We start from the raw sequence: 24895 nt of genomic DNA, 5'->3' as shown, positions 1-24895 counted from the left end.
ACCTGGGCATCTCAGGGGAAAAGCTTCAGCCTTCAGCAGCCTGGTGTTCCTTCCTGTCTTGGTTAGAATGACAGTTCATGAAAGAGAAAGGTGGGTGGGAGCCCAGATTTTGGGAAGACCCCTCTTGTTAGACTCCAGTGAAGTATGCTCCAGTCCTTCCCCACAGGCAGAGGGAGTCCCGTGCTGTTTCTATAGTGTACTCGAGGAGAAGCCTCACACCCCTCACCTCCCAGGCCTGTTATTGGAAATGATTTGATGTTTGTAAATTGCCTCTTGACCTATGAAAGGAGTGACCTCAGTTGGCCCTCTATATGACTGACTTCTGCATGTGAAGGTGCAATGAACTATTGAAAGAAAAAACTTCAAAATTTTCTACTTTGAAAGTTTTAAAAAGCAGAGCTTGGCCAGCCAGTAAGGACTATTCTGCACACATGCCCACTCAGCCTCCTTCCCAGCAAGCACCCAGTGATGTTTGTGCATTTTTAAAAGGTGTCCAGAATGATATGAGGCTAAGACGTCCCTGACTGCACTGAGTGGGTAAGTAATTTACTGTCTTTGATCTCTAAACAGTACAGTTCTGTCTTATTAAGAATTGTGAGTGGTTGGGAGATAATTTAAAGCATGTGACAACTTATTTAGGTTTTATGTAAGCACCGCACATTCTATGTAAGTTCTATAAGAGATGTAGACAACGGCAGGTTTTGGAATGTTGGGGGAATGTCTTGGGATCAACAGATGCATACCCTTGAGTACAGAAGAGGACAGTATGATGCATTATAGGGATCCAAATATCCAAAGGATCCCCAGCCGTGTCTTGGTTTGCCCACAAAGCCCTTACCCACATTAATCTCCTCATCTAGGATAAGGAGCCAAGTCCATATGGTCCATATGCAAAATACAAACAAGCTTGAGCAACTGAAACTCAGAGCTGTTTCCAGTGACACACTTCCTTCAACAATGCCATGCCTACTCCAACAAGGCCACACTTCCTAAGTGCCACTCCCTATGAGCCTGTGGGGCCATTTTCTCTTAAACTGCTACAAACCACATGCAAGATTCTGTTGAAATCCTCGCCAGCTCTGCAAATTCCATTTCTCCCATCTTTTTAATCCAGAAAATCTCATGAATCATCCATAGACAGCCAGAAAATTACCTCGAAATTGAAGAATGAGGCCGAGAATCCAAAGAAGGCTAGGTAATTTGGAATGATGCTTCTAATGGCATTCAAGAGTCCACTCATCTGACCACTCTTGCATCACTCACGAGATCCACTATTTTAATGTCGTTCTCTTAATTTTCATTCTAAATGGGGATGCCATTTACCACCTTCATCCGTTCATAACATATGCCAAAGTTGACCAGACATGCTCATGAAGAAGGAAATTGGCCAGTCTAGTGTCCCTACCATTGTTGATACCGAATTTACTGGAGGATGCCCACAGCACTCACACCCTCTCCTTCCCTCCATTTCTGTCTTATCATTCTCAATTTTCTCTTCAAGGTCAAATCCAATCCTCTGTAGTAGTTTATTTTGCAGTGCAGTAGAATTGCCCTATCCTTGCGCAGAATCACTGGGTCTGACCAATAAACTTTGAGATGTCCGTGTTATAGTTTTTGGTATCTGTGGTGATTTGTATCCTGATGCCCCTGTCTTGCTAAAGGTCACAGAGAACATCTGTTGAGAGAGGTTGGTGGCTATTTCTACTGTTAGTCACATGAACACAAGGCTGGTCCTTGACTAGGTAACCAAATTGCAGAAGACAAGCCTACAGGGGCAAGACAATGAACTCTGTAGTGAGATATCCACCCTCCTGCACCTGTTGTACTGACCATGTCCATTGGGGGTGGAGACAGGGACGGATGGGACATGGAGGAACTAGGTCTGGGGTTGGGAACCCAGGAGCTCTCTATTGCTTCCTGAAATGGAGATGGAGAGCATCCAGAAGCATCCTTGGGACTGGAACCTGCTGGTGTTCATCTGTCTCTGTTGTAGTTATTTCTCCATGAATAAACATCTATTCAGCCTATCTGTTTTCCCTGATCCTTATTTTTCCATGATACCTGGTGTCAGAAGTGGGATCTAGACTTCCACGGTATCTGTGGAATTAGGTCACACCCAGGCAGCAGCACTTAGGCGGAAGGGGCACTCAGACCATGCTGCCTCCTTCCCTGACCCCAGTGTTTCAGCAACTTCTGATCCTTATTTTTCCATGATAGAGCTCCACTTGTCTTGAAGTAAAATCTGTGTTATTGTAACAGTAATGGCTGTGTGCTATGTCCAGCCTGTTTCACATTGACCATCACATCCTTGGATTTGGGCTTATCTTCCAGGTTACTCTGGGGTGAAGTGCTAGTGTGTTTTATTTTACTGTGATAAAACATTGACCAAAAGCCACTTGGACCAGAAAGGGTCTATTTTGTTTCACACATTACAGTCTATCATTGAGGGAAGCCAAGGAAGGAACTTGACACAGAAACCTGGAAGCAGAGGCTGAGGCAGAGAAAATACTTGTACTGGCTTCCTTCTTTTAGCCTTCTCCACAATATGTTTTATACAGCCCAGATCCACCTGCCTAGTGGGCTGGATCTGCCTAGATCAATTAATAATCAATAAAATGTCACACAGACCATGCCCACTGGCCAATTTAATTGAGGCAGTTCCTTAGTTGAGGTTCATTTTTGAGAGGTGTGTCAAGTTGACAACTATGCAGGGACCACGGTTACAACATATGAACTTTAGGGAAACAAATTGTAACTAAATAATGACAAGTAGGGAATGTCAGATAAGACAAGAGTGGGGACAATGGAGATGTGAGGATAGAGAGCAGAACCCAGTACTCTAAGATAAATTGGGTCATTGGCAGAAGTACAAATGCTTTGTAAAGTGGGTTATGTTTGGTCAAAAAGTCTGGTATGTGGACCACAGTGATACCAGAGTGGCAAGGGAAGCTATTCTACTAGGGAGTCATAATTTTGCATGGAGTTATTAGTACTTGGTATTAATTGGATTGGTTTTGCAAGGGGAGCTAAAAGGATCTAAGTTTTTGAATGAGCTCCAGCCTGTAGCTTGAACACTGACTAGCAACTAAGAAAAAGTTTTGAATACACATAGCTTTGGTCCAGTAAGTGATGTCACTGAGCTCCTTGGAACAGGCTAGAATGGCTACAAAAGTCTTTGGCAGTGTCATGCCAAAACATAAAGTAACATAAATCTCACTTGCAAACATAGGGAAAGATTATTTTTTCCTTGAATTGCTTTAGAAGGAACTTTAATATAAGCAGAATCCAAATAGTTCCATTGATCACACTGGCCTTTTCTCCCAAGAACACTGTACTGGCTGGTTTTGTGTGTTGACACAAGCTAGAGTCATCAGAGGAAGGAGCCTCAGGTGAGGAAATGCTTTCTTGAGATCCAGCTGTAAGGCATTTTCTCATTTAGTGATCAATTAGGGAGGGCCCAGCCCATGGTAGGTGGTGCCATCCCTGGGCTAAGGTTCTATAAGAAGGTGGGCTGAGCAAGCCATCGGAAACAAGCTAGTAAGCAGCTCTCCCCAATGGCCTCTGCATTAGCTAATGCCTCTGGGAGCCTGCCATTTGTGTTCTTGTCCTGACTTCCTTCAGTGATGAATAGCAATGCTGAAATGTGAGCCAAATAAACCCTTTCCTCCCCAACTTGCTTTTGGTCATGGTGTTTTGCCACAGCCACAGAAACCTTAACAAACACCTTCTAAGTCCTCCTTGTTTTAACAAGGACTGCTGGTATGATTATGGGGGCATTTGGTCTGCTAATTCCTTCCTTATATTTCCCCCCCCCCAGGACTCTGATCTTTGCTGAAATTAGTTTGGCTATGGAACCTTCTAACTGAGAGTCTCTGTGTCCTGTGAGAACCCCAAAGATCCAGTAAGTCATCTTATACAGAATGTTTAATGACTCTGAAGGTCTATTAGCGTTATAAATGTGCCAGGAAATAAGTCCTTGGATATTCAATGCTAGTGAAACCCAAAGTAGCCCCCATTTTCTTGTTTTATAGCTTATTAAAAAGTTGGGATTTTCTATTGGGGTTAGAAAGACAGCTTTACTTGTTTTGTGGGTGGTTTTGAAAAGCCTTGGAGACTGGTTCCTCACACAGGTCTTTTCGAACATGTCAAAGGCATTTACCATTCACCCACACATGCAGGGAAGGCAGGAGACAGAATATAGGAGAAATTAGAGCCTCTAGGGTGAACGGAAGATTTTTTTCTCTCCTGGCAGTCTGCACACAGCAACTGGGGTAATACAAGGCAAGAGCCCCTGCAGCCTCACTTACAACACCCACTCATTGAGGGGGAATAAGGAGCATCCAGGATGCTCAGACATACTTGCTTTTAACCACAAGTCATCCTAATTCAAAGCTCTCAGCAACCCCACACACTTTACAGGGGACAATCAGTCACTCACTGTCTGAATCCTGTCTTGTACAGGATTTCAAAGTTTCTGCCCAAAATCAAATGATGGTTGAATAATTAGGCAATGGCACAGGGGGTCATTTGCCTCCAAATACTCACCTGGAGCTTGGACTCAGGACAGTTGAGATCCTAGGTTCTGCTAATGACACTGACCTGCCAGCCCATGAATTTCAGCTGCCATGCCAGCATCATGGGCACTGATGTCTGGAATCAGCTCTTTAGGGTCTTAAATTCTTCTCATTGCTGGTGACTCTTTGAAAAATGTCCTCAAGTATTACATATAATGACAAGTTCAGGTGTTGGTCTGTGGCAGCCCTTCCCACAACGAGCACTTCCAAGGGTCTGAATTCTGTTCCAGTTTCATTTCCTCAAATTCCACTCCTGACTCCAGACTTCTGATATTGACAGTGTCTCCTATCTTCCTGGAATTGGTGTTTTTATTCAGCTTTGCATCCTGAATGCTCTGTTGTTCTCTCTCTCTCTCCTTCCCTCTGTCTCTTCCTCCCCCCCCCTCTGTCTCCCCCCCCCAGCTAATGATTCATCCATGGACATCCCCTGCTACCTGCAAATGTAGATGATTTTCTCCTTTGGCTTTGATCATGTAGAACACAGCCTTTTACCTTCACTGTCCCATTTCTAGCTGGAGCGTCCATTTAGGTTATAAATGTGTCAGTGTAGGGTTGGGGGCAGAAGAATAGAAGGCAGGGGCTCCCTGCATGCCAGAATAACAAAGGCAGAATTCTCTCCTTTTTAGATCCATTTTCTTTCATTTAATTCGGTGAATAAGAAGTCCAGAAATGAGATCATGAATAATGAGATTTTTCAATCTAGGTCCCACCCTGACTTTGGCAATGGAAACCTGCTAGGTTTTAAAGTAAGGCAACCTGGGTTTGGCAAGGTTTTTCATACCAGTACACACATAGGCTAGGAGAGATATCATTCCCAAAAGGCAATTTATTAAAACAAACAGAATAAAACAAAAACTCCAAGTGTCTAAGAAGAGGGATTTATGATAAAAGTGCTTTGAAAATCATGACTGTATCATGTTGTGACATTTGTAATGAGACTGAGGGCCAGCCTTAGATTCCTCAGGAGCAGGAGATATGTCTAAGCAACTAGATTAAGACTATTTTACTAGAAATGTGTCTCACCTGGGAGGAAGCTGGACCTTCCATATCAATGTGGTTCAGTGGTTGCTGGAATTGCTCACAGTTTCTTCACAAGTGGAAGCTCAATTCTTCACAGAATAAAAATAATTGCCTCCATTTCCAACAAAGCAGAATACTAACCTTTACCTGTTTACTTTTATCCTTCGTTAAAGTTACATTGACCTAGTCTTTCATTTTGTGATTAAGAGGGATTCAGTTAGCAGCCAAGGTACATGGTCCTATGTTTGCCATTGTTCTTGAATCCACCTTCAAATCTATGGGTACTGAGTTGGAACATCTTATAAAACTAATTAAAAGAAGATTTAAATTTTTATGCAACTTGAAGAAACCATAAAGAGTCACCAGAGAAGAATCTTAGCCACCCCCCCCCACACAGTAGGGTCAGTAGGGTCTTCTGTAGATAACTTCAGAAGGCATGAAACAACTTTCAACATAGATAGGAAGAAAATGGCTGTATAATTTTGCTTTAAAGAAACAAGTCTCATTTAGGAATTATTTAATACCTAATGTTAATGTTTAATTAACATATTAACTGTTTAATATAATATAAACTGGAGATGGGTAGATGACCATCTACACACATGTGGGTATTATCTCATCTGAAATGCACTTGAGTTTCAGAGGCCACAGAAAATGTTGTGTGGTGAGATGAGTGGACAGAGGCCAGGAGATGCTTTTTAGCAGCCCCTGTTGGCTTCTTGTGCTGACACAGAGAGCAGTATTCTCATCTATGAGGATAGATGTGGCGAGTCCTGGAAGAGATGGAGGGGTGAGGCAGATCAATTTCACTTCTCTTGGCAGAGAGGAAGCTGTGATAGAGAAGAATCACAGGTCCTAGGGAAAGGCCATTAGTCATACAAATATGGTCAAAGACGAAGAAGGCAAAGTGCTCTGCAGGGTCAGGACAACTATTGAGGCAGAGACCCGGGATTGAACCATGAAGTGTGCCCAGATTTCCCCAAGGTACTGCTAGGTCCCAACCAGACATCACAAATCTACAAATATAGATCAGGATTAGCCAGAAAACTGAAATTTGATTTGAAATCTCACTTATTTAAAAGATTGACAGCACACCTAAAGTCTCATAAATGTTTTGAGTGCATCTCTAGTTTCTATATCAGTGGTTCTCAGAGTGATATTCTGCATAAGAGATATTTACATTACTGTTCATAACCCTTTTTGCATGATGTGAATATGCTTTATTACCACTCATTAATGAAGTAGCTGTTTGGCCTATAACAAGGCCCGATAGATCTAGGCAGGAAATCCAAGCAGAGATACAGGAAAGATAAGTGCAGAGCCTGGAGTTATGAGCAAGCTGCCAGAGTAGCTTTACCAGTCAGCAGACTGGTAAAGCCACGGCCATGTGGCAATACATAGATTAATAGAAATGGGTTCATTTACATGTAGAGCTAGTTAGTAATAAGCTTGAACTATAGGCCAAACAATTTTTAATCATTCTTAAGCTTCTGAGTAATTATTTTAAAAGTAGCTGTAGTTCAAGGAGGAACAGAAAAACCTCCATTTACAAAGTAGCAAAGTTACAAGTATGCTGTAGCAATGGAAATAATTTTATGGTGTGTGTGGGGGGGGTGCCACCATAACATGAGAAATGGATTAAAGGGTCACAGCATTAGGAAGTTTGAGAACCACTGTCCTATATAAAATGTTCCCTTATGTGACAAATATTTAGTCTCCAGGTGGTGGCACTATTTTGGGAGGATCTGGAAACTTTAGAAGTGAGGCTTATGAACCCTGTCCCTTGTTCTTGGTTCCACATCTCTCCACATCTCTCTCTCTCTCTCTCTCTCTCTCTCTCTCTCTCTCTCTCTCTCTCTCTGCTTCCTGTCCTCTGTGACTTGATGACCCTCTGATGCTACACATGCTCTCTCTGACATGATGCTCTGTCCGTGAGTATGGGACAAAGGGCCATGGCCCAAGCCTCTGAAACTGGGGGCCAATGTGATTCTCTCCTCCTTAAGCTGTTCTTTGGGTAGTTTGCTCACAGTGATGGTAAAATGAACCAGACCATCTCTGAGGCTGGCAGATTGTAATTGCATGTAATCTTTTATGAGGGAACAGGGAAAGTTGGTGCCAGCTTGTTTTCAAGTGAGATCTCATACTCTACCTAAGGCTAGCATGGAACTCTGTATGTAGTCTTGGTAAGTGTGGCTCAAACACATGGCAAACCTCCTGCCTCCATCTCCTGAGTGTTAGGATTGCAGATGTGCACTGCCATGCACAGCTGGGAATGGTGGTATTTTCACAGAGAGAAGGAAGGAATTGTAAATGCTAGGAACTGGCAAGGGCTGTGGGAGGAAACTTTTCTAATGATTTTAAGGGTCTTTTTTATTGCTATGACAAAATATCATGGCCAAGGTGACTTACAAAAGAAATCATTTAATTTGGCTTATGGTTTCACAGGATTGGTGGCCATGATGGCGAGGGAAAGATGCAGTGGAAGGTACACTAAGAGCTCACATCTTGATCCACAGGTAGTAGACAGAGAATGGGAATGCACAAGAAAAACTCAATGACCAATCTTCATTGACACACCTCCTTCAATAAAACCACACCTCTTAATCCTTCCTGAAAAGTTCCACCAACTGGGGACAAAGCATTCAAACATCAGAGCCTATGGGAGCCATTCTCATTTGAACTACCATATCCCTAATGCTATCACCAACTCTAAGAGTCAGAAATATATCTCAAAAGGTTTTAACCTCCAATCTGGAAGTTAGAACTTGAATTATATTAAATAGTTATTAATAAATGATTAAACCAAATACAGAATTACTTCTGTCTAGCAAGAAGTTAAATATTTATATTGCTAAGTGAATCAGAGTTGTAATTTGGTAAAAAATTCAGAAATGACTGATTTATGTGTTTTACGGTTGACCTTTCTATAATTTGTACAATTAACCATTTGGTCTACCCTGCTTACCTGGTAGCAGCTATGGAGACTTGGATATAGTGGATAGAAAGATAGAATAAGCCCTCTTGAGGTAATTTTTGCAGCCTCTAACTTAATGATGAGGGTTTTCAGTGGGATTAAATTTATTCTATATTATCTTGAGTTTGAGTAGTGTGATCTCAGGACAATTGTGGTTCAGCCAATGTTTGGTTCCTTTCACTGACTTCACAGTCCATAATAATGTGTCCTATAGGAAAACACAGGGGAAAGAAAAGTATCCACAAATATTATTTTTCCACGTGATCTTCTCCATCATGGGAAAAATATACTTTCCTGTTCTTGGTTTTGGGCTTGGCCATGAGATTTGCTTTAGGCAATATAATGACACTGATGAGAAGCTGTCCTAGCTGAGAATCATGTGTGGTTGAAATTGTTTTGGTTCTGCCAATTCCAGGTGATGACCCTTTTCTATGTGACACCTACTTCTTTGGTTCTGATTGAACACACTTGGAACAGAGCTACTCAGTTAAATTGAGCTATACCCACAGTTGGATCCTGGTGTAGACATTCTGACTAATTAAGTTGCAGGAAAATAAATAAATTTTCAAGACACTTCATTCTGAGTGCTATAGTTTGAGTTGGTGACCCCAAAGGCTCGGGTATAAAGTGTTGGGATAGGCCACGGATCTTTAGAAAGTTGGGCCTAGTGGGAGGTCTGTGTGTCACTGGGAGTATACCCTGGAAAGGAATTGCAGGGCCCTTGTTTCTCTATGTGTATCTCTGTGTCTCCCACTTGCTTTTTCTCTGTTTCTCTCTGTGTATATCTCTCTGCATCTCTTTATCTGTCTCTCTTATTCAGTTCAAGTTGTGACCATTGTGCTCCTATATGTGTTATTACAATGATTTTCCATTATATTCTATTCTACAACCATTAGAGTCCAAACTGCTATGTCTACCTGACCTTGGCTTTATACATCCAAATGTGAGTAAATTTGTGTGTGTTAATAAATTAATACATATTATATATGTTCACAAAAGAGGTTTTACTTTTTAAACCAGAAATTATTGTGGCACTACCTTATTGATACAACCCTCCTTGCAAGGAATTATATACCCTGCAACTGTCTTGCTTAGCTGGGCTTTGAGCAGTGGAGAGGTGGATATTCCAGAACTAGACAATAGTCTATCTAATTGGCGCCATAGTTCTTTCAGATGGGCTGCTTGTGGTGGTGTGAAGGGTAGCTGTCTTCCATAGGACTCTGCATCTGAACACCTGGTTCTCAGTTGCTAGTGCTGTTTGAGGAGGTTATAGACACTTTAGGAGGTGGAGCCTTGCTGGCAGAAGTGTGTCACTGGGAGCAGGTTCAAGGGTTCACAGCCTCACTCTGCTTCTTGTTCTCTCTCTCTGCTTCCTGTGTGTGGATGAAAATATGACCAGTGGGCTTCCTGCTTCTACCACCAAACCTTGCTGACTGTTACCAATGTCCTCCCCACCATGATGAATTCTATCCCTCTGCAAGTGGAAACCAGAATAAACTCTCTTCCTGAAGTTGCTTCTGACAGGGTATTTTATTACTTAGAAATTGGTGCAGAGGATGGATGTTGTTGCTGTGAGGAGCCTGATCATGTTGTTTGGGAAGATCGTATAAGCAGTTGGAACTTGGGGCTGGAAAAGCTGTAGAATGCTCATAGCTTAGTAAGCTATTGTTGTGGTAACCTGGAAGATCAGAATGCTGAGAGAAAGGCAGACAATAAGGCCCCAGTTTGTGACATTTCAGAGGCAAACAAAGTGGTCAGCTCTAGAAATATACACATGCAGGAAACACTAAAGTATAGTCATCATGTTGTGTTCATATGTTTATTAATATATACATAAATGTACATATATATGTTTGTAACAACCATGGTTAAAGAAGAGGAGGCTGTGAATTTGGGAGGAAGCAGGTGGCAGGCATTGAAGAGGTAGGAGGATGGAATCATGTAATTATATTTTAATATGTAAAAACTATTATTAGCTTTTCTTCATATATATGATAAACATACTAATTAAAAATCAAATCTACAATATCTACAGAAATAAAATAAAATACCTGTGAATAAATCTAACTTAAAAGGTGAAAGCCCTCTACAATGAAAACTATAAGACAATGAAGAAATAAATGAAAAAGATACTAGAAGGTAATAATAATAATAACTCAACTCCCATGCGTAAGGGTCAGAAATTATTCCACTAAGAATACTCTACAAATTCAATACAATCTCAATAAAAATCCCAGGGTTGTTCTTTTTAGATATAGAACAAAAACAATTCTAAGATGTATGTGGAAATACAAAAGCCCAAGGGTATCCAAAGCAATCCTGAACAAAAAGAACCCTGTAGGAGGCGTTAATGTATCTGATTTCTGGTCATATTACAAAACCTTAGGAATAAGCACAGCATAGGACAAAAATGACCTGGAGTAGAGGGGTCATCATGGATGGGGACTGCCAATCCCAGTAGCCGTGGATTACATGAAAATCTCAGTGCCTTCCTAGAATTGTTGGCTAGAAAGTCCACAGAGGTTCCCAAACCACAGAGATCATCGTGGTCATTGCCCCCTGGATCATCTACAAGAACTGAATGTTAAGACCTAATTGCTGGGAAACAGACCTTCCTTGGCTGTAGAGGACAACCATGCTAGAACAAAGCTGAAAGCTTCCTACCTGCTGGCCAGTTTTCATAGTGCTACAAGTTGCTATGTAGATGCCTAAGGGAGTAAAGTCAGCCATAGTCTCCCCTGGCTGTATACCTTGCATGCTTCAAATACCAACTTGCTAAAGAAGAGGTGCTTCCTGGTGCAGTGGTGGCATGGCTGATAAGTGGGAAATCAACTAATTTTGTGTTAGATCAGAGGCCTGCTTCCCAGGAGGGGTCTATGCCTCATACTGTAGACCTGGTTAGAGGCCCATAAATTGAAGAGATATGGGCATTGGGGGTGAACCTACTACTGTTGTTTTGCTAAGGGGATACTTGTCAAATTGTCTCTTAAGTATTTATACACATATGGTAGTATCGTCCTCAGCTTTAATCAAAGTGGTGTCTCTTTGCAATGAGCAGCTGTTAATGCAGAGACTCATGGCTGGTTAAGGTACTGAGAGCAAGTGATGAGTGTTCTGCATTACATAGAACACCCACATCTCCCTCTCCAAATGTCAGGGAATATTGTGAAATAGGGATAAAAAGAATGTAATGGCCAGACAATGGGAGAAAGGGTTGTGAAATAATGTCTTATATGGTCATGACACAGCTAAAATACCTATGAACTCAAAACAGCTGGAGTTCTCTCTATAAGGCATCCACAGGACTAAGCTAATAAACTTTCATAGGTGTGGGAGGCACTAATGGAGCCCTGGCCTCTCATGGGATTTATTGGTGGTTGAGGAGACTGGAGAAGAAGTCATGGTCTTCCGTGATGTGGTTTCTAGTGATCTTCTCATGCTTCAGTGGGTAATTCCATACCTGTGCCCTCAGAACTAGTTAAAGTGGGTCACAAGGCAAGAGCAAAGAAAGAAAGAAAGAAGACATGGTGGTTGGATAAAGTCTTGGGAGGAATAGTGAGAGGTGGTAGGTGTTGGAGGGGGATAAGAAAGGGTAGGGGAAATGTGCATGACCAGAATCTATTACATACATATGTGGAATGGTTAAAGAATAAACTAATGAAAAAACTGAGAGGGACCAAATTCTGTTTTAAAAGTCAGAAAGAATTTACTGTCTTAACTGGACTATTGTATTAGTAAGGCAGTTGTGATTGTAGCAAAGAATTCTAAAATACTTTGGTTACTCATTTCCTTTCTATCTGTATCTTTAAGATTGGGGGGTGGTGTTACAGGAAAGAAGATATGATTTTGAGGTTGTTTGCACTGTAGGCAAACACTTTTTAAGTCTAAGTCCTGGGAAAGTACTTCAGGTGGAGGAGTGCTTGCCTAGCATGCATGGGGCCCTGGGTTCATTCCCCAGTACCATATAAACTGGATATGGTGGTGTATTGCCTGAAACCCCCATCTTTGTGATGTAGACAAAAGGGAATGAGAACTTCAAGATCATCCTTGACTAAATATTGGGTTTAGGGCATAGTTGTGCTGTTAAAAAAGGGTGGTGGTGGCATGATTAGGTAGGTTTCTTCAGTGTCCCAGGCTCTGTGGCAGGGACACAGGCTGCTTCAGCAGCTCTTACAGTGAGTAGCCACAGGTAATACAGTGTCTGACTGGAGAACAATGCACAGCTTCTTCCATGTCAGGTAGCACAGACAAAATAAGAACCAGAGACCTTTCCCATGCGTATTTGGAACTACGTCAATATAAAATTATCAGAGCACTAGGCCAGGTCCCTCACCTACAGTACAGTTTGTGGATGAGTCTCATGTAAACCAAAGTCAGTCTGTTCCCAAGTCTACTTGTTGACTGAATAACTTTCCCTTCATCAATATATGGCCATCTACTTACTGCCTAGAAGCCCATAAGTCCCTGTTCAAGCAGGAAATACTTGGAAGGCTTCTCAGACATGGAACAGTCAGATTTTGGAGTCAAATCTCAGTTCCTCCACTCAGCATCTGAGCATTCTTATTGAGCTTCAGTTTTCCCGCCTATAAAAGCAGGAAAGCAATAGGTTCTGGGTCTCTGCATGGCACTAAGGGTTAAGTGATCAATACAACAAAGATGCTTGAGCATTGCCTGGCTCAAGGGATTCATCACACATGTTAACTGTGGCTATTCCAGGTGTCCTTGGACTTGGTCACCTTGGGCCAATCTTGTGTTCTCTTGGATCTTGCAGGGTCAAGGGAGTGTTAAGTGGAGAGGGTGGACAGGAAAATGATCAAGAGCAGAAGATGAAGGAGATGAGCAAAAGCTAAAAATATATGAAAAAGTTAGAAGGAAACTTGATGATGGGTAAGCTAACTAACAAAAATCAGAAAAAGTGGAATATAAACAGAATTACACTACTTGGGTAATGCCCTAGGTGAATGCCTGCTTTCATAAATGGCAGGCTGTTATATGAAAATCCCAGTAACAGGCATGGGTTACATCTCTGTGCATGGTATCCTAAACAAATTGAATGGCAAACATTAAGAAGACTGAATCATCTCTTTATGGACTGATGTAAATTGATCTTCACAACGTGTTAAAAGCAGTAAACTAAGGAATCAGATATATATATATATATATATATATATATATATATATAGTAGATAATAAATCTTTTGCTGGAGACCACATGATTGTCACAGTTATGGTGGGAGGGGTGCTAAATAACAGGCTAAGAAGCAGAATTTTTGCAACGTGGCTTTGCTTTTCAGTGTTTTGATATGTGGAATATATTTCTTACATGAACAAGTAAATAAACAAGTTATTAGGACCACAGAAAAGAGGCTGGAGAGATTAATCAGCAGTGAAGTTTGGTTCCCAGCACCCACATCAGACAGTTCCTGATCTCCTATAACTCCAGTTCCTGGGGATTCGATGGCCTCTTTGGCCTTCACAGGCATTTACATGCACATGCTGCACATAGCATATAAACTCAATACATGTCCGTAAACTAAAACAACAGCAACAACAACAAAATCAAGTCTTTATGAGCATAGAAGAAAAAGAGCACTTGTCATGGCAACACTGTGCTTGCTCAAGTTCAGAGAAACTTTCTCCTGACCCCTCCCTGATGTCTGCTGGGCAGAACTGCCTAGAGGTGTGTGCTTGCTGTGGGATTTCAATGGTTTACAGCCTGAGTCAGACATTGTTCCGTGTCTCGCACAACAGGCACCAGTTAGTCAGAAGCATAGGAAATAATGGAGAACATGCTAATGAGGAACCTAAACATCACACTTGTTCTGCAAAGCGCCACAAGAGATGTTTCATTTGATCCGATGTATCCTCCTGATCCAAATTCTTTATAGCATATGAAAAAACGCATACGATTAGACAGGAGCTATACAGCAATGTTCCTTGTCAGTCTGTCTTTTGCTTATTGGATCTGGCCAGGCTTCTACATGCTAACAGCAGACCCTGATTAATCATGAAATCAATAAATCACTCTGCTGGTCACCCATTACAACACTGCATCTGAGGTGAGAAACAGTTCCCACTGCAAATTAGCTTTAGCATCAGGGTGCATCTGTCCCATTGATTTTTGATTTGGGATTTATCTGTAAAATCACTTCATTTCAATTTTGTCAGTTCAGTCCATCCTGATAACCTATAATATGTTACGTCTTATGGCTGGTCACAGGTTCCTCTAATTTGACCTGTTTCTGCTGGTTAAGAGAATGCCTGCTTGTTTCCATCAGTGCTTCCTAAATGTCCAAATGGAATTTAGTTCATGCCATGCAGCCATTATTTTGTCACGTTGTTCCAAACATACCTAGTGTTCGTGGTGACCATCTAGATGGCTGTTTTTATGTGACAGACTGGCAGACAAATATGTAAACACCATCTTTGTTTCTATGTCTTCAGCTTACCTCACAGTGCATTATTTATGATGAAGATCTATAGCCCTGTCTCTTTCCTGGCCATGTGGAAACAAAACAACAAAATCATATAAATAACTCCATTTTGCCCACTTTAGGACCATAATGAGTAGTTAAATCCCAAAGGTCTGTGATTACACAATCCATCCGAAACCGCACAGCAGGCTGACTCCTTTGTAATTTGTTAACCAAGAATTATGTAATTCATTTAAAGAAGGAAGCACAGGTTAATTATTAAGTGGGAAAGGCAATCCTTTTAAGATTGTAGCTAAAAATCACATGGCACGAGCCCAGTTATTTCCAGAAGGTATTTCTTTGCTCTCAGTCGCTTTGTGTGTTGGTTGATTTTTTTTTTAAGTATCCACAATTGTGATAAAGTTCTATATGATGTTTTCTTGGGATATTACTTTTCTCTGAAACATATCTGTGAATGAGAAGTAGAATGTACAGATGCAGGTCCTCCCAAAAGATACAGCGTTATGACTGGACCGGGGCACTTGAGAACATCTGCATGGTGGAAGGGCATCCTTCTCACCTCCCTCCACCCACTGCCTCATGATCAGCAAAGCACAGAGTGCTCCCCAGTGAAAGTCTGTAAATTTAGTGCCCTTCCCAATTTGAATTTTCATAATTGCTGGCCACTTAATAATGACAAGACAAGTATTATTAATCACCAACCATGTCCCAAGGCACTTGGTGCATGAACAAATGGCAACTGTCATTGACACCACTGGAAAGAAAGAAACAAACAGAACATTTCTTCTAAGTAGGTAAATAAGCCAGTGTCTCAGTCCACGAGGGCCATCAGAGTCCATGGCCAAAATGAGCGAGCTTGAATGTTGTATTAGAGAGTGCAGTTGATGCTGTAGAAGTGAAGCGAAGCTGTGTGGATTCAACCCTGCACACCCTAAGGAAGTTGCCTAGCAGGTGTCTCCAACCCAGAAGACCCTCAGGAATGCCCCTCCCTAAACTTACTGTAAGCCTTCCCTTCCAGCCTCCCTCTTTCCAGAACCTCATCAAGGGTATGTGTGCCCTGGCTGTTTTGTGCCTTGCTCCCACCAGAATGTTCACTCTGACTTAATTCTAAGCCTTGAAGTGTTGACAGGTGGTGAAGTCTTTACGAAGCCATTTGGTCACGAGGGCTCCATCCTCGTGGAAAGTAGATCAGAGAGTCTGCCGCATCTAGAGGGCTTAGGTTAGTCACTACAGAGGCAAATTGTTGCTGACATACAGCAAGCATGGCACCGACATACAGCAAGCATGATGCCGACATACAATGAGGTATGTGTGTTGCTGAGAATGGGGACAGGTGGTCTTTCCTGGAGTGTCAGCTGCTTATCATGTTCCTTCCTCACCACAGCTTCATCTCCCCCAACCTTCCTTTTGTTTCTTTCTCTTTTAGAGCTTGGTCTAAGCAGATTCTTATAAGCTGCCACGGGGTCCTGGTGAGTGACAACCAGACCTAAGAAGACGCTCGGGGCTTCCTTACCTTTGCTTTAAAGCTCCCCTTGAAGCCATGTGGCAGCTTGTCCACCATGTGTGACCCTAGGCACTTCCTGGTTGTTGCTTTCCTTTCCTCTGTCACCATGTCGCCACAGCTAGCATTACACATCCCCCATCTGAGCCTGTGAGTCCTGCACACATCTTCAGTGTCTCCAGGGCTCTGTACACTAGCTTTTGTCACAATGTCATTACCCTTTGTATCTGTGGGTTGTACATTAGTGAATTTAGCCAACCAATGATTGAAAATATTTCTTTTTTTTAGATATGAACATACACAAGTGGTTGTCCTTGAAATTTTCTAAAATGCTATGTAACAGCTATTACACAGAATACACATTGTATTCATTTTAAGTCATCCAGAGATAAGGGAGGAGGGGAACAGACTCTCAGCAAATATGACCACACTTTATCTAAGGTATTTGAGCATCTGGAGTTATGCATCTGCAGGAGTCCTGGAGTAAATCCACTGGCAGTATGAAGGAACTCCTGTACCTGCCATCCACTTTGGATGAAGGGACTAATGAATACACTCACAGGCCAGTTTGAGAAAGTGAGTATTGGGATAAGGAAACCCAAATCAAGTGTGGCAACTGTTGTAATGCCCCTGCTCAGCTGCTGGACCCCTGTCCACATACCATGTGACCTGGAGACTTTTGAAAGCCCTTTCCAAGCAAATGGGAACCCTTAAGACAGTATAATTGGGAGCAGAGTGGTAAAATAGATATGTCTCTTACAAATCCAAATTCATGTGTTAAAATATGATGGCAGCTGCTGGACACAACACAGAAATGGGAGAACTGTCATACATGTTTCTGTATGTGATGCTTGCTAAAGGCAGTGCCATTGTGTGGCTCATGACTGACATGGCCCTGCCTGTCACTGAAGCCCAAATGGTATGTACATGATGACAGATGTACACTGAAAGCAGTGTCCTGTGAGAGTGCAGGACAACTACAGAAAGTTTGAAATAAGATGTCAAATCACAAACCAGCCTCTGTGGGCTGAGCATACCATCCTGCCTCATGACTCATCCCAGCAGAATGTGGTATTGACTGGAAGCATGAAACATGTGCTGGCTGGCTACCTTGTCCACCACAGAGCTTGGACTTGCGAGTTCTGATAAGAGTAAAAGAACCCACTAGGGCCTAAGAAGAGTGGGGGTACTGGGCTCCCAGCCTCCAACAACATGGCTATCCTATCTGCATCTTCTAAAGGCTGATATGAAGTGAGCTGAGGTCGTGAAGGGGGAGTTCTAGTTTGCTATTGTTGAGTTTCCCTGTATCTTTTGACAGCAATGATCACTTATGCTGAAATAGTAGGGATCACACACTGATAACATATCCTAACCCATTATTCGATAACATATCCTAACCCATTATTCTAACACTTGATTCTCAACAATATTCCAATAAAGTAGATGTAACAATTGTCTCCTTTCTACAAATGAGATGATAAATCTAAACCCCGAGACTATGCCACGCGTGTCTTCTATGATGTGGTTTGTCTCTCTAAGGTCCATGTAGTAGGAAATTCAGCTGCTAGTGTAGAGGTAATGGGAGAATGGCCTTGAAAGGGATCAGTGCTTTTCTTTTGGGAGTGAGTTCTCACTCATCATTTCCAGAAGAGATGGTCCTTAATCTAGTTTGTATGACTTGGTTCTATCTTCTTCCTCATCTCTCATCATGTATCCTCTCTGCTATGGGATCTTTATAAGAAACTGATGTTGGTGATGTGTTCATGTACCTCTAGAATATCTATATCGTGTGTGTGTATGTATATACACATATATATGTGTATGTGAATTCTATATTCTTATATGAGCATATGAATGATTATGTCTTGGGTATTTTGCCATAGTAACACAAGATTGATTGGTACACTCAACCAATAAGTATTGAGGCATGAATTCAGACCCACACTGTCCTGGCCTGCTTTTTCTGCCACATTAAATAGTGTCCATAAAAGATCTGAGCATGAAGTGATGATCAGTGACAAGGAAAACCAAGCAGGGCTGGATGACACAAAGGTATGAGTGGGAGCCATGTTAGAGATGTTTTGACCTAGACAGTGAAGAACTAGCTAGGGAAATGTCTTCACTCCCTCTGATGAAAAGTTTGCAGTACCAATAGGTAAGACTTGAAATCAAGAAAGGAGTTTGTAACCATGACAACCATGTTGTTCCCTAATCTCTACCCTCATAAAAAGAGTGCTTTATCGTGAAAATTACTCCCTAGATGGTAACTGACCATTGACATTTAATTTAGATAGAAGAAAGCAAGTGAAGACACTCCATGTCTGAGATACTATTGCCCCTTGACCTTCCAGAATTTCAGCATTTGCGGGCATAGAGGAGCATAGGTCAGGTGGTTGGACTTCCTGAGTAAAAGTCTTAGTGTTGGGAGCAGAGCCACTCTGCTCAAAAAGGCCCTGGGAAGATTGCCTTGTCACCTTCCCTAGGAAATTGATTCTCTTCTGCCTCACTCACATTGTCAGCAAGCAATGTAAGAAGCAAATTATACTAATTTTGCTTATTCCTGATGTGTGAAATCCAAGAATATGGTGCCAAGTGAATGATCATGTGTATTTCTCAGTTTGTTCATGCCTTTTAAAAAAAGTTGGTTCATTCCTAAGGACACGTGCCTGCCGTGTAAACTTCACTGAGATGCAAAGTGGGAAATGAAAACAGTCTTATCCAAACTAGTCTGGAAATATAGGTGTCAGGTGCTGGAAAGAAAGACTTTCTATAGACATGCTGCTGAAGAGGTGTGCGTCCAAATCGATTCAAAACCTAACTGTTCATCACATAGACACAGAAACCAAACAGGGCCACAGCTACAACCAACTAGCAGAATTTTCATATGTGAGCCAAGAATAAAATCAAGTCATCATGGAAAACAGGATAAAATCCCATCCTACATTTGAGTATGAGGCAGATGCTAGTGTGCCGATTATAAAAGCAACACAATCAATGCTACATTCATATTTTTTATTTTTTAAAAATGTATTTTTCATTTTACATACCAACCCAAGTTCCCCCTCCTTTCTCTTCTCCCACACCCCTTCCCACCCTCATCCACTCCTCATAGTGGGTAAGTCCTTCCTTGGGGATTCATCAAAGTCTGGCATAGCAAGTTGAGTCAGGACCAAGCCACCCCCCCATATCAAGGCTGTGCAAATTATCCCACCATAGGGAATGGGCTCCAAAAAACCAGTTCATACCCCTAGGATAGGTCCTGGTGCCATTGCCAGCCCCCCTCCAACAAATCAGGTCATATAGCTGTTACCCACATTCACAGGGTCTAGTTCAGTCCTGTGCAGGTTCCCCATCTGTCAGTTTATAGTCCATGAGCTCCCACTAGCTTAATTTTAAAAAATATTTCATAAAGAAAGATATTTGTGATATGTGCACCAAGTGTATCAGGCAAGTATTATCATGAATCTACTGTATAACAAACACCTGGAAATTGTAATGGAAAACAATAGAGTTGTAATGGGAAACAATGGGCCTGTGGGTCAGTCATGTCATTCTCGTGTGAGACTAACAAGGCATCAGATAGAATGTGCAGATAATGAACCTGACTTTGTAAGTACACCTTGAAGTTCTTTTCTCATTAGTATTTCCTTTAGCCAAAGGTGTCATGTTACTACACTCCAAATCAAGGACCATGTAAGCACATTTCTCGTGTCAGATACCCTGGCTTTATATGACTATCAAGCACTTCTGCAAAGAAGAAAGAGACATGGCAATTTAACATCCTTATCCATACCATATAGTATTTTAGTTGTATAAAGGGCATTTTCCTGACTCAGTGCTGCTTCTCCAAAGGGGCAATGTATGTACTTGATTTTGGATCTTCTTCGTCATGTACCATGTCTAATGGCCAAAGAGTCATGAGAACTGACCCACAGCCCCACAGCCACCCTTCCCACTCAGAAGCTCCCTAAAGGGTACTGTACCTTTGGTCATTATGCTAATAACTCCTGGGCTATTTCCATATGTCGATCCTGATTCTTGGGGTCAACTCCACCTCGGCTTTGTTTTCATTCTCCTCCATCGCCTTGAGGTGGATATGCTGGTGCTGTCAGATTCCTGAGAGTTCCCTCTCCACTCTGTGTTCCAAGCCAGCTGGAACCCTGGGATCATTTGTAACTGAAGTTGCTGCTGATGGTGAACAATGAGGGTTCATTCTGGGGGAAAGAAGATACTCAGCATTTCAAGCAGAAAGAATTTAATACATTTAATACAAAGAGGGTCTGGTCTGATGGCTGAGTAGGGTGGGAAAAGTCAAGGTCAGAGAATTGGCTTTCACAAAAATCTACTAAAGCTAGAAATTTGGGGGAAATCCTACTTAGATTTTGGCTGTCTTGGAGACCCAAAGCACAAGAAAGACCTCCATAAGGGCTTCTCAAAGCCACGGGCAGCTGCCTCCAACAAACAGCTACCCTCCACAGTGTGTGCATTTGGGAGGCACTCCCCAAATGCAGCAGCAAATTTTCTCAACTGCCTGACGCCATTAGATTTTTCTACTCTTTACTGCAAAACTCTAGCAATCCTGGGAGGAAAATTGCAGAATTTTCTTCAGCAACACCCAACCCCATACAGAAGGGGTTGGGGCATGTCAGTGCAAACAGTATCACATTCCTTCTCATATTTAAACTTTCAAACTACTACCAAACCATGCTCTGCCTGACAGGTTACTCCTGAAAATGTACTTTTTCTGTTCACCCCAGGGGAAAACACAGACCCCTTTGAGTTCATCCTGCACAAAACAGGGGTGACTCCTGAAAGATAATCCGGGAAATTGTGTTAACTCAGGAACCTGCTGAGCATCAGAGAGCCATCTCCACATAATCTTGCACCACAAAATGACATCTCAGCCAATGATAAGTCATGCACAGGATGGTGCTGTCACATCATCACAGAGCTAAGACGTTCCCATTTCCCAGTGACACTGTAGTCATGCATTGGTGGTGATGCTGATGTTATAAGTGAATTGTATCACCCATCATATAAAGATAAGGTAATTATGTGAAATATGTAGTAACATGATAGTGGTAATGGCTATATCCCTGTTTTATACATTGTTTTATGTTTTTTTTTTCTCACCATAGACTATTAGGTGGCCTGCCCTGTGATACCAGTGGCACCCTCATCCATTTCACTCCAAGCATTTCTCTAGACCTTATCACAAAGCCACACTGAGTGACTGACCTAGAGGATCTAAGTCTGCACGGTGCAGTGTAATGTTCACATGTGAATAAAACTGCTTAAGCAAGCACCTCTCAGAATGCATGCATGTTGGTACAGATGGCATGAATGTATTCACATTCACAGTGAAGAGACTTTTACTCAGATGTTATAAAATGTGCTGGAGTATATTATTTCAATGAACCCAGCAGAATAACACACTGAACCTTTTACGCGTCTCTTCATTATGATAAAACCAGAAAAAGAATCTCCTTTTAGTTTTATGTAAATGAAGTAAGAAAATTCTCATGATCCATTTTACTACTTTATGATTGCCTGCTTTTGTTCACATACCATTTTACAAGTTGACTATTCATAAATCCTACTGGAAAATATCAGTGGCCACATATAACTATTTCTACCATACCCTCCTGAGTATTAGAAGAATCTATGAAGTACAGAGTATGTTTGGAAGTTAAATGAGATACACACATACATACGCATACACACACACACACACACACACACATTCACACACACACGCAGAGAGAGAGAGAAAGAGAGAGAGAGATGCACAGAATGAGAAGACATGGAGAGACCCATTTCTTTAAGGTAAAAGCTTTGCATTTTGAATTCATCTCTTTGGCTCCTGGAATGTAAGTGTTGGCTTATTTACTCATCTGTTCATCAAGCTAAGCATGGTGACTAGTGCCCACAGGTCCCCCTCTAGCAGAGAGGCCACATTGTTCAGTTGCCAGAAGTGTAAAACTGTTTGTTACACTCAAGCAACGCATTACATAAAAAAAAAAAATCCCCCAAAGGAGTTGAGAGATGTATTCACATCACCAAGTAGTTCTGAGGTTTCATAAAATAATTGCCAAAAAGTCTTTTCAAACATGAAATAGGATTGGAATTTCCAAGGTTAAAAATACTTTTGACCACCTCACAGAATAGTTTTGCCAATACATGGCCCTGGAAAACCATCTGATGAATGGGAGTCCCCAAAAGAGAACACTTGATGCCTGGAGGTTGCCTGGCTTCCCAGAGTGACAGGAGAAACCCAGTGTTCAGACTCTCAATGCTGCTTACACTGATTGTCACCTTTTCTTCGGCAACCTCTGATGGAGTTGATGGTTTCTTCATTTTTATTAATGAGAACCTGTAATGCTCATTGACATCATAGACTGGGGAAAGCGTTTGCAATGTAGTGATGGGATCCTGTCCTCAAAGGGGGTTATTAGATCTGGCAATGAAGCTACAAACCCATAGGACCAAATGACTCTTCAGAGTCATGAAGGAATCACCAATTCCTGGTCAGAGAAGCACAGCAACCCAGAACCCCAGACATCTTGTATTTGAGAGTGGGAAATGGAGGCTGGAGAGAAGAATGAACCCAGTGACCCCCTCTGAATCCAAAGCTGAGTGAGTGTTCATCTAGGTGGCTTCCCACATGGTTATACTGAGGGTAGAAATGGGTAGAAATTTAAAGGTCCTGTTAGCTCTACTTCCTACTGGCTGTGTGGCTTTGGACAGCTCACTTAACCTTTCTGAGCTTCAGTTTTCTTAATGAGAAGGTGAGAACATTATACATGTGCCTGGGGCATACCTAACTCATACCAAATATGTGTCATTGCTATGATTAAGAAGATGGATGTAAAATCTCCAACAAGTCAAGAGCAAATGTCAGTATAGAGATTGAGAATCTAAGGCCAGTCATCATGGCGGACAGTGAAGCCCATCTCCTTGACCTCCATGCTCTCGGGCCATCTACATCACTTCTGATGGCTGCGCAGCTCCCAGTATCCTCCTACCTTGGAATCTGCTGGCTTTACCTATGCATCCAGACTCCAGTTCCTATTCCCAAGTGCTGCTGGGTGACATTTCTTGTTATGTCAGTCTGGACAAGATGCTAATTTGCTGGAAAGCTATCAACAGTGTTCTAGTATGGATATAGGTCTTCTGTGAGTGGCACTCATTGTACACTAACACTAGAGAATCTTAATGCTTGAGAAAGGCAGCTTGAACTGTCCAGCCAATGAGCCTCCTGCCTGGGGACAGATCCCTGCACTTACTTCCCTTGGCATCTGCCAATACTATCATCTGCCACTGGATGTCCAATGTTACCATTTACAAACTGTTCCAATACCACTTGCATCCCAAGCCATCAGCACTTCTGATCCTTCTCACTGTTCTGAGGCATAAGTGAGGTTGCAGATCACAGCTTCAGCTCACTCTTGTCTTTAAATAAAGTGCTGCCTGGTGATTGAGTGCAGTGCGTTCAAGGCTCTAGGTTCTACCCCTAGTACTCCTGATACTGCAAAGCAGAAATTCATCACCATTTTAAAAGAAAAGAGAATCATGCCACTTGTGTGGAGTCTGAAGTTGTCAGCCTTAACTTTGAATATCAGCCACCTGCTAATGTTTGCTGCTGTGGGGTGGAACACTCATCCATTTCAGGAAGAGGATGTCTGGAAAGTGAAAATCGTGATCAATTCAGGAAGTGGGAGGTCAGCCCAGTCCCCCACAAAGCTGGTAGTATTTTTTTTTTTAATCTTTGTGAATGTCACTGAGCACAAGCCCCAGTAGCTTGTGCATCTCCCAGGGAGCAGCCTGGCCCCTGGCCAGGTTAGCACAGAAGGACCAGCCCAGGAAGGGAGGAAGTGACTCAGGGTTGCCCTCTCCCTGACAACAGGACAGGCCTGTAACCTTTTTGTGAAAGGACAGGTAAAAATAGCATCAGTACTTCAGGAAGAGCCCAGAATGTTTAGATCTGTCCCATCCGATTATATAACAGAGGGTGAATGATCCAGGGAAGGGCAAGAAATCATCATTTGTCATCTTTTAGTGTCCTAGGCTGAGTGCTGTGGGTCTTCCTCTTTAACCTTCCAAGGACCCCATGAAGCTGCTTTCATCATCCCCTTTGGTACATGGGAAGCCTGTGGCCATTAGTGGAGGTGACGTGTTGGATCACAATTCTGGTAAATGGCAGATAAAGACCAACCCTGGTGCCTGTGTGTCTGACCACTCACGCTCTGGCAGAGCTTCTGGCTCAATTCCAGTGATGACTAAGGCGAGTGCCCATAACTTCTCCAAGAGCCAGGACTACCTCTTATAGCCCGGCAGAGCTGTGGTGAGAGAAGAGCAGAGCCTGATGCAGGAGTCCTTGAGATCCAGCCCT

Source organism: Phodopus roborovskii, unplaced genomic scaffold (assembly GCF_943737965.1).
Source record: "Phodopus roborovskii unplaced genomic scaffold, PHOROB, whole genome shotgun sequence".
In the NCBI taxonomy this organism is placed as follows: Eukaryota; Metazoa; Chordata; class Mammalia; order Rodentia; family Cricetidae; genus Phodopus; species Phodopus roborovskii.
Note: the sequence above shows the minus strand (reverse complement) of the source record.